Here is a 9696-nt window from a genome sequence, read left to right on the forward strand (position 1 = left end):
AGATGAAATGCTTTCTCTGGGATTCAGAAAGTTGTAGTGCATTAGGAGGACAGCAGACCACCAGTAACCATGACCTTTTTTGGTGCGTTTGGCTTTGGGAAGTGCTTTGGAGCTTCTTCTTGGTTCAGCCACTAAGTTGGACATTGCCAGGTGCTGGATAAAATCAACTTTTTGCAGTATGTCACAATCCAATCAAGAAATGGTTTGTTGTTGTTGTACAAAATAAAAGATGACTCTGAAACGACAGCGTTTTTGATTTGTAGTCAGCTCATGAGGAACCTACTTATTGAGTTTTTCACCTTTCCAATTTGTTTCAAATGCCAAATGACTGTAGAATGGTCAACATTGAGTTCCTAGGCAACTTCTCATGTAGCTGTGAGAGGATCAGCTTCAGTGATAACACTCAGTTGGTTGTTGTCAACTTCTGAAGGCCGGCCACTACCCTCCTCATCCTCAAGGCTCTCATCTCCTTTGCAAAACTTCTTGAACCACCACCGCACTGTATGTTCGTTAGCAGTTCCTGGGCCAAATGCATTGCTGATGTTGCAAGTTGTCTCCACTGCTTTACGACCCGTTTTGAACTTGAAAAAAAAAACACTCGAATTTACTTTGTGTCTAACATCATTTCTATAGTCTAAAATAAATATAAAATAAACAGCAAGTAATAAGTCATTAGCAAAAAAAAAGTGAGAACTGTGCATTAAAATGATGCATAACATAACCACATTTATTTAAAAATGTATTCCAATATCAAATGGCAAAGTGCAATAATGCAAAACCGCAATTACTTTTGCACCAACCTAATACTACATTTAGAATGGACAAACAACAGGTCTTAAAGTATAGCACAGGGAACTATATTCAATATTCTGTGATAAACCATAGTGGAAAAGAATATTAAAAAAGAATGTATATATGCATAATTGAGTCACTTTGTTGTACAGCAGAGATTGGCACAATGTTATAAATCAACTACACTTCAATTAAAAAATTGAAAAAAAGAAGAAAGGGAGCAAAAGGAAGACATTCATAAAGTTTTATTTCTTATTTTGAAAGATTAACATAGGAGTACTCTGAGAAATCAATAAGCTGTGCACTTATGATTTGGGCAAATTTTTATAACTTTATATTCTAATTATAACTCAACCTAAATTTTTTTGTAAATTCAATTTTTTGATTCAAAAGATCTTTTATAATGTCATTAAAAAGATACTACAGACAAAATTAACAAAATTCCAGGTGACTGGAAGATGTTTATAATGTCCACAATGAACAATAGATTAATACCTAAAGTAAACAAAGAATTCTTCAATACAAATAGGAAAATGGTCAAATAACAACAATAATTCACAGTAAAGGAAATACAATTACTTAATAACTATGTAAAGAAATGTTCAACTTCACCAGCAATCAAGAAATTCAAATAAAACAATAGAAAGATGTCACTGTACACGTATCAGATGGGCAAAAATAGAAAAGCAGGTAATATTAAGTACTGATGAGAACATACAAGAACAGAAACCCTCTGATGCACTATTATTGGAAATTCAAACTAAGTAGCCATTTTAAAGCAGTCAAGCCTATAGAATATGCTTGTACTTGACAACTCTGTAATTGTACTCCTAGATGTATACTCACAGAAAGTCCCATACGAGTGCACAAGGAAACATGTAAGTGAGTATTAATTGAAGTGTGATATGAAACAGTAAGAGTCAAACACCATGGATTTCTTAAATAAAATGCAGCAGATGCACAAGAAAGAAATCTATACAGGTATCTGATAGAATAAAATAGATCTGCAGTCTGCAATGGAAATGAAGCTCAAAACATAATTCTAAACTTTCAAATGAGGAACAAATGACATTTCTGATGAAATGCCATTTCTGTACATTGAAAACATAGATAAAATACCATGCATTTTTATTTATAGACATTTGTGTAAATAGACATATGAGTAGTAAAATAAAAAGATATTCATAAATTAAGCAAGAGTGAGTGTCCTTTTTAAAAAGAACTTTTTATTTTGTATTGAAGTATAAACAATTAACAATGTTGTGATAGTTTCAGATGGACAGTAAAGAGACTCAGCCATACATATACATGTATCCATATAAAAGTGAATGTCTTTGAATCAAGATTGCCAGAAGGAATATTAATAACCTCAGATACACAGATGACACCACCCTTATGGCAGAAAGCAAAGAAGAATGAAAGAGCCTCTTAGTGAAAGTGAAAGAGGTGAGTGAAAATGTTGGTTTAAAACTCAGTATTCAAAAAACTAAGATCGCAGCATCCGGTCCCCACACTTCATGGCAAATATTTGGGGAAACAATGGAAACAGTGAGAGACTTTATTTTGGGGGAACCCCAAAATCACTGCAGATGGTGACTGCAGTCATGAAATTAAAAGACCCTTGCTCCTTGGAAGAAAAGCTACGACCAACCTAGACAGCATATTAAAAAGCAAAGACATTGCCTTGCCAACAAAAGTCCATCTAGCCAAAGCTATGGTTTTTCCATTAGTCATGTATGAATGTGAGAATTGGACTATAAAGAAAGCTGAGTGCCAAAGAATTGATGCTTTTGAACTGTGGTGTTTGAGAAGACTGTAGAGAGTCCCTTGGACTGCAAGGAGATCAAACCAGTCCATCCTAAAGGAAATTAGTTCTGAATATTCATTGGAAGGACTGATGCTGAAGCTGAAACTCCAATACTTTGGCCACCTGATGCAAAGAACTGACTCCTTGGAAAAGCCCCTGATGATGGGCAAGATTGAAGGCAGGAGGAGAAGGGGATGACAGAGGATGAGATGTTTGGATGGCATCACCAACTTGATGGACATGAGTCTGATCAAGCTCTGGGAGTTAGTGATGGACAGGGAAGTCTGGTGTGCTGCAGTTCACAGGGTCGCAAAAAGTCAGACACAACTGAATGACTGAACTGTTTTTGAATGAAGGAAGAAAGAAGGGTCAGTGTTATAGAGAGAAGAAAATATTTAAATGAAATATAAACAAAGAAAGATTTTCTCTGATGAGATAAAATGAATATTTTCTGAAATTCCTGAATATTTCATGAAAATTTCAATGATGAGAATGAGGCATCAACTTAGGAGTAAGTATGATGAACTCAGTTCTGTACTCCAAAATGCAAGGAAAGAAAAAGAAATCCAAGAACAGTGGATAACCCATTTTGATTCTGCCTGGGTAGGAAATTTAGTGCCAACGCCATAAAGGGGTTCATTCTTGACTTCCTATGATTCTGCCGTGTACCTACTAGTCAGCTCCTTTCCCAGTAAGAATAAAAGAAATAAAGTGCCCCAGGCCTACCTGCAATGAGAATGCATTGGCTCCTATCAAAAAAATAATATATTCAGCTTCTCTGCCCACACTCCCTCCCCAAGAAGAAAAAAAAACACCTTACTGAGAACAGTAATACTTAAGTTTAATAACTACCATTTATGAGGCACCTACTGTTTGTCAGGAACTGTACTACCAGTTTCCATGTGTTATGCCTGTAAAGTCTCACTACAATGCTGCAAGTTGAGTTTCTTATTCCATTTCATATATTCACAAATCAGTGCTTAGAGAATTAATTGCCCCCCAAAGCATAAAGCTGGCAAACAAATAAACTGAGCTTCCAAGTCTATCTGAAACTGACTGTGTTGCCTCTACAGTGGTCTTAAGAAACAGATACAAGCCCTTAGGGACAAAATATCTAGACATCATATGACTAAGGGATGGAAAGCATTGCCATGTTTAAACATATTTTTTAAAAAAGTGTGTCCCCAGAATTGGCACATTTAAATAGACAGTCTTGACCACAACTCTGACAACAGCTGCTGGGAAAGTGGAACCAGGAATAGCTTCTGTACTGTTTTTCCAGACACTCACCCCCCATCTGCCTACACACATTGATGGCATTTTCTGTATCAGGACGTGGGGACAGAGAACACCTCCACTCATTGTACTTCCCCCACAGTACTAGGGATTCCCTGGTAGCTCAGTTGGTAAAGAATCTGCCTGCAATGCAGGAGACCCAGTTCGATTCCTGGGTTGGGAAGATCCGCTGGAGAAGGGATAGGCTACCCACTCCAGTATTCTTGGGCTTCCCTGGTGGCTCAGCTGGTAAAGAATCCACCTGCAATGTGAGAGACTTGGGTTTGATCCCTGGGTTGGGAAGATCCCCTGGAGAAGTGAAAGGCTACCCACTCCAGTATTCTGGCCTAGAGAATTCCAGAGACTGTATAGTCCATGGGGGTCGCAAAGAGTTGGACACAACTGAGTGACTTTCACTTTCACACTAGTATGGTAAGTCTTCCTTGGATCCAGTGAATCATAAAAGGAGCTGTACTATCAAGGAACTGTGCTGTCTCTCAATGATGACTGTGTATGAACACTTCTTTCTCTATTAGTCAAAATGAAGTTCACCCACTTTCTGCCCAGCTTGACCTCTATCTAAATAAATAGCTTCATTCTTGCCCCTAGTTTTAGAAACCAGCACTGTTTATAAGATCTGTTTCACCTACACAGACTTAGCACTTAACAGCACCAAGGACAGCAACAGTCGGTTTCATAGGCGCAATGTCCTGCCATTCTAAGAACCACACGAAGTTTAAGGAAAATGTCTTCAGGAGGTGAAAGGGACTTACAAATACTGTCTGGAATAGTGTTTGATCTTTTCTGCCTAACTAACCAACCTGACTTTATTTCCAGGCCATCTCATGAAATGAAAGCCATAAACACTAACTATTGCTTTAGGTAATCCATGATTCTTTTGGAGCTTTCCAATAACACCCACCATAGTGAACTGTAATTTTCAGTGTACTTCTCCATCTACTCCATTAGAATAAGCTCCTGGAAAGCAGACATTGTATCTTGTACCTCCTTATTCCTAGTAAATAGTGTGTCACTGGGTATGTAGAACCTATAAGTGGCTGCTGAAATAAATGAGATTCAGAGCTTGATGATGAGTCTAAGTAAACACCCAGAGGATGCACAGGTTTTAAAACTAAAATCAAGGGCTACATTCCACAATCACTTCCTTGATCCTTTTTTACTTCCTCCCCAACACCAAGCCTTCCCCATCTCATTCAATCAAGCCACCATCTTAAACTGAAAGAAGACTCATAAAACAATTATTTTTATCTACTCAAAAATGTGATCTAGGAATTAAGCATGGCTGAAAAGATAGTGAAAGAGAAACTCAGTGGACCAGGTGGTAAAGGGGAATGATTTCACTCAAGGTAATGTCAACTCCCAAAATCAGGAAAGAAACCATATGAATAATAATAAAAGAAGACACATACAAGAGTTCTCAGTAAAAATGCCAGGAGACTGTCCAAAGCCAAAGGCACTGAAGTCAGAGTACAGAGTACAGATTCAAAGTTAGTAAGATGAAAGCAAGAGCAAACATGAGTGAATGTCATTATCTTTGAACATGGAGGCATAAAGGAGAGTACAAGTCACACACTCTATTTGTGGATGCCATCTATCTAGATAATTTAAGAGAAACAATGAAAGTATGTCTTTTTCATTGAAAGGCATTGTATTTTATATATAGCTGTGTGTGCATGTCAATCCCAAACTCCCAATCTAATTCCCCCCCTGACCCTTGCTCCCTGGTAACCGTAAATTCATTCTCTGTCTTAATGTAATTTTTTCAGAAAAAATATTCACAAATAACTCCTGGCATAAACACAGGCAATTTCTAATCAAAGCACTTAGGCATTTCTGCCATCACTTAATAGCTGCACACGTACTTTAACAGCAATTCAACTTCAATATGACTTAAGATATTTTAAGAATTGTTCACTTAGTTTTGCAATAGCACAGAAGTGCTCCCCTTTAAAATGATGTACTTTTCCATGAAAAATTTGTACTGAAGTGTTAAATGAATCATGAACTCTGATACAGACTGTTTTAGAATAAAGCAATATGGAAAAGAAATTCTACTCATTTTTCCTGCAAACTCGCAGTCTCTAATGAATGCTCTGATTTTTCAACTATTCCTCTGTGAAAATAAACAGAAAGTATGATCATTTAATTTAGTAGAATTTTATTTCATGAAAAATCTCCATTGGAATAGAAAAAAACATTTGCATGGACATATGGAAGCTTTGACAGGTCATTCATTTGAGTGGCCATAGCTTGCCATAGTGATATCAACTTTACTAACAAATTATTATACACTGATGATTGAAGATGATCCTTTGAGTAATACATTCTACTATGTGTAACAAACATTTCACATAAGGGTAGTTTAAAAGATTTATATGTTAATTTTTCCTTCACATAAAAGAGGGCTCTAGGTAGGAGCCTGGGGCTGAACAGGCAATTCTATAGTCATAAAGGTCCTCCTCTCTTTCTGCCCTACCATCTCAACACATGGTCTCTTCTCAAGACCACCTCCTGGTCCAAAATGGTAACCTGGGTTCCTGATTCAAGGTAGGGAGAAAGACAAGAAAGTCACATAAGCACTATCAGCATACTTTTCAAAGAGACTTTTTTTCAAAGGCCTTGTGGCAGAGTAGACTAAGTAGGGACTTTAGCTGGCAATTTTCCAACCAGAAAATAAAGGAGGTACTGTTATTAAGAAAAGAGAAAGTGCCTACCAAGTACATGAGAAGCCTCTGTTATTTAGTTAAGGAAAATAGAGCTCAAAGTAGCTATCTTGCTTGCCCAATATCACACAGCTGATAAGGACAGATTCTAGACTAGGTTCTGGGCATCCATTCATTTCTTTCTTCTTCCTCTTAACAGAACCCTGATTTTCTTCAGGTATCTATTCCCCCCACACATGGTGCCCTTGTATTGACAGAAGCTGTCTCCATATTTAGCCCCAGAAGTGAGCTTGATTTGTTAAAGGGCAGCCCATCTTCCTTGCTATAATTGGACCATATTAGTCCATGATGTCAACCGGGTCTACTAAAGCAGAAAGAAATTTCCTAATGGTTTCCTGAAAAGTTATTTCTTGGTCTGGTCTTCTAGAGGTCACCAGCTTTTTCTCCCTTTCATACTTTTTCTCCCTTTTAGATCTCATTAGTAGACATGAGATATATAATTCTAGGATAACCCCTCAATACCAGTATGAAGCTACCCTGCAGGAGAGAAGAACTAAGATAAAAGCCAAAAAAAAAAAAAAAGTGAATGGATTAAGTTAACATAGATTGTACCTACCTCTAGATTGTAGATAAATTTCCTTATTCTTTACCATGCTTTGAGTTTGGTAGTTCTTGTCAGTTTGTCAGACACCCCTGGTTTGGCACTGACTTTTACTTGTTTGCCTGAACCATCCTAAAAGACTCTTTTTCTATAAGGAGAGCCATACTATTAACATCTTAGGGCCTGACAGTACTTTGAAAACAACATACAAAAGGTCAAATGGGTAATAATATGTATTTCCTTGAATTTAGGCTAACCTAGTGATATTGACTATGCCAAAGCCTTTAACTGTGTGGATCACAATAAACTATGGAAAATTCTGAAAGAGATGGGAATACCAGACCACTTGACCTGCCTCTTGAGAAACCCGTATGCAGGTCAGGACGCAACAGTTAGAACTGGACATGGAACAACAGACTGGTTCCAAATAGGAAAAGGAGTACATCAAGGCTGTACATTGTCACCCTGCTTATTTAACTTCTATGCAGAGTACATCATGAGAAATGCTGGGCTGGAGGAAGCACAAGCTGGAATCAAGATTGCCGGGAGAAATATCAATAACCTCAGATATGCAGATGACACCACCCTTATGGCAGAACGTGAAGAAGAACTAAAGAGCCTCTTGATGAAAGTGAAAGAGAAGAGTGAAAAAGTTGGTTTAAAGCTCAACATTCAGAAAACTAAGATCATGGCATCTGGCCCCATCACTTCATGGCAAATAGATGGGGACACAGTGGAAACAGTGGCTGACTATATTTTTCTGGGCTCCAAAATCACCGCAGATGGTGATTGCAGCCATGAAATTAAAAGATGCTTACTTCTGGAAACTTAACTTTCCAGAAGTAAGTTATGACCAACCTAGACAGCATATTAAAAAGCAGAGACATTACTTTGTCAACAACGGTCTGTCTGGTCAAGGCTATGGTTTTTCCAGTGGTCATGTATGGATGTGAGAGTTGGACTATAAAGAGATCTGAGCGCTGAAGAATTGATGCTTTTGAACTGTGGTGTTGGAGAGGACTCTTGAGAATCCCTTGGACTGCAAGGAGATCCAACCAGTCCATCCTAAAGGAGATCAGTCCTGGGTGTTCATTGGAAGGACTGATTTGAAGCTGAAACTCCAATACTTTGGCCACCTGATGGGAAGAGCTGACTCATTGGAAAAGATCCTGATGCTAGGAAAGTTTGAAGGCAGGAGGAAAAGGGGACGACAGAGGATGAGATGGTTGGATGGTATCACCTACTCAATGGACATGGGTTTGGGTGGACTCCAGGCATTGGTGATGGTAGACAGGGAGGCCTGGCGTGCTGCGGTTCATAGGGTCGCAAAGAGTCGGACACGACTGAGTGACTGAACTGAACTGAGTGATATTTTCACATTTAGTTACTCACTACAGTAACTATAATTAAGGCTTCATTTTTCTGCTTTCAGAGAAAGCCATGATGCATTCTCCTCTAAAGCCTGGTGTCATGGTAAGGGTCACAGTATGTCTTCTCTACCTCAACAATCACATCAGTTTTGCCATATGACACAGATCATGCATCTCTTGACTTCCCATTGCTTAAGTCTGAATACATTGCTCTCCAGCTCTTGCTGGTGCATATTTAAGGCAACAATCTAATCAGCTGAAATTGATGCTGCTACATTTGCTTCTGGGTGAGTTTCCATCACAAATACTATGGCAGCTGGAGTGAACATGCCATGACCAAAGTCCACTAACAAGTTAACATTGATCAATGCCAGCTTTTCAGAAGTATACACAAGTCATCTTTACTGATGGCTTGTTTATATATCCAGCCATGTTTGTTGATCCTAGTGCTTATCACAACTGGGAATTTTAAAGCTTTTTTGTTGTACTAAGTATTTTTTATGATTAATACTTAAATAAGAAACAGATCATTAGAGAATGTAAGAAAAAATGTCAACAAATGCATAAATATTGATTTGAGGATTATTAACCTAGATAGTATATTGAAAAGCAGAGACATTACTTTGCCAACAAAGGTCCGTCTAGTCAAGGCTATAGTTTTTCCAGTGGTCATGTATGGATGTGAGAGTTGGACTGTGAAGAAAGCTGAGCACCGAAGAATTGATGCTTTTGAACTGTGGTGTTGGAGAAGACTCTTGAGAATCCCTTGGACTGCAAGGAGATCCAACCAGTCCATCCTAAAGGAGATCAGTCCTGGGTGTTCATTGGAAGGAATGATGCTAAAGCTGAAACTCCAATACTTTGGCCACCTCATGCAAAGAGTTGACTCATTGGGAAAGACCCTGATGCTGGGAGGGATTGGGGGTAGGAGGAGAAGGGGGCAACAGAGGATGAGATGGCTGGATGGCATCACCGACTTGATGGACATGAGTTTGAGTGAACTCTGGGAGTTGGTGATGGACAGGGAGGCCTGGCATGCTGTGATTCATGGGGTCACAAAGAGTCGGACATGACTGAGTGACTGAACTGAACTGAATGAATTTTAGCCAGTTGATAGACATTTGCTGTAACAGTATATATGTAAATAGATGTGTCTATAAATGAAGT

This window comes from Bos javanicus, chromosome 1, assembly GCF_032452875.1.
Source record: "Bos javanicus breed banteng chromosome 1, ARS-OSU_banteng_1.0, whole genome shotgun sequence".
Classification (NCBI taxonomy): domain Eukaryota; kingdom Metazoa; phylum Chordata; class Mammalia; order Artiodactyla; family Bovidae; genus Bos; species Bos javanicus.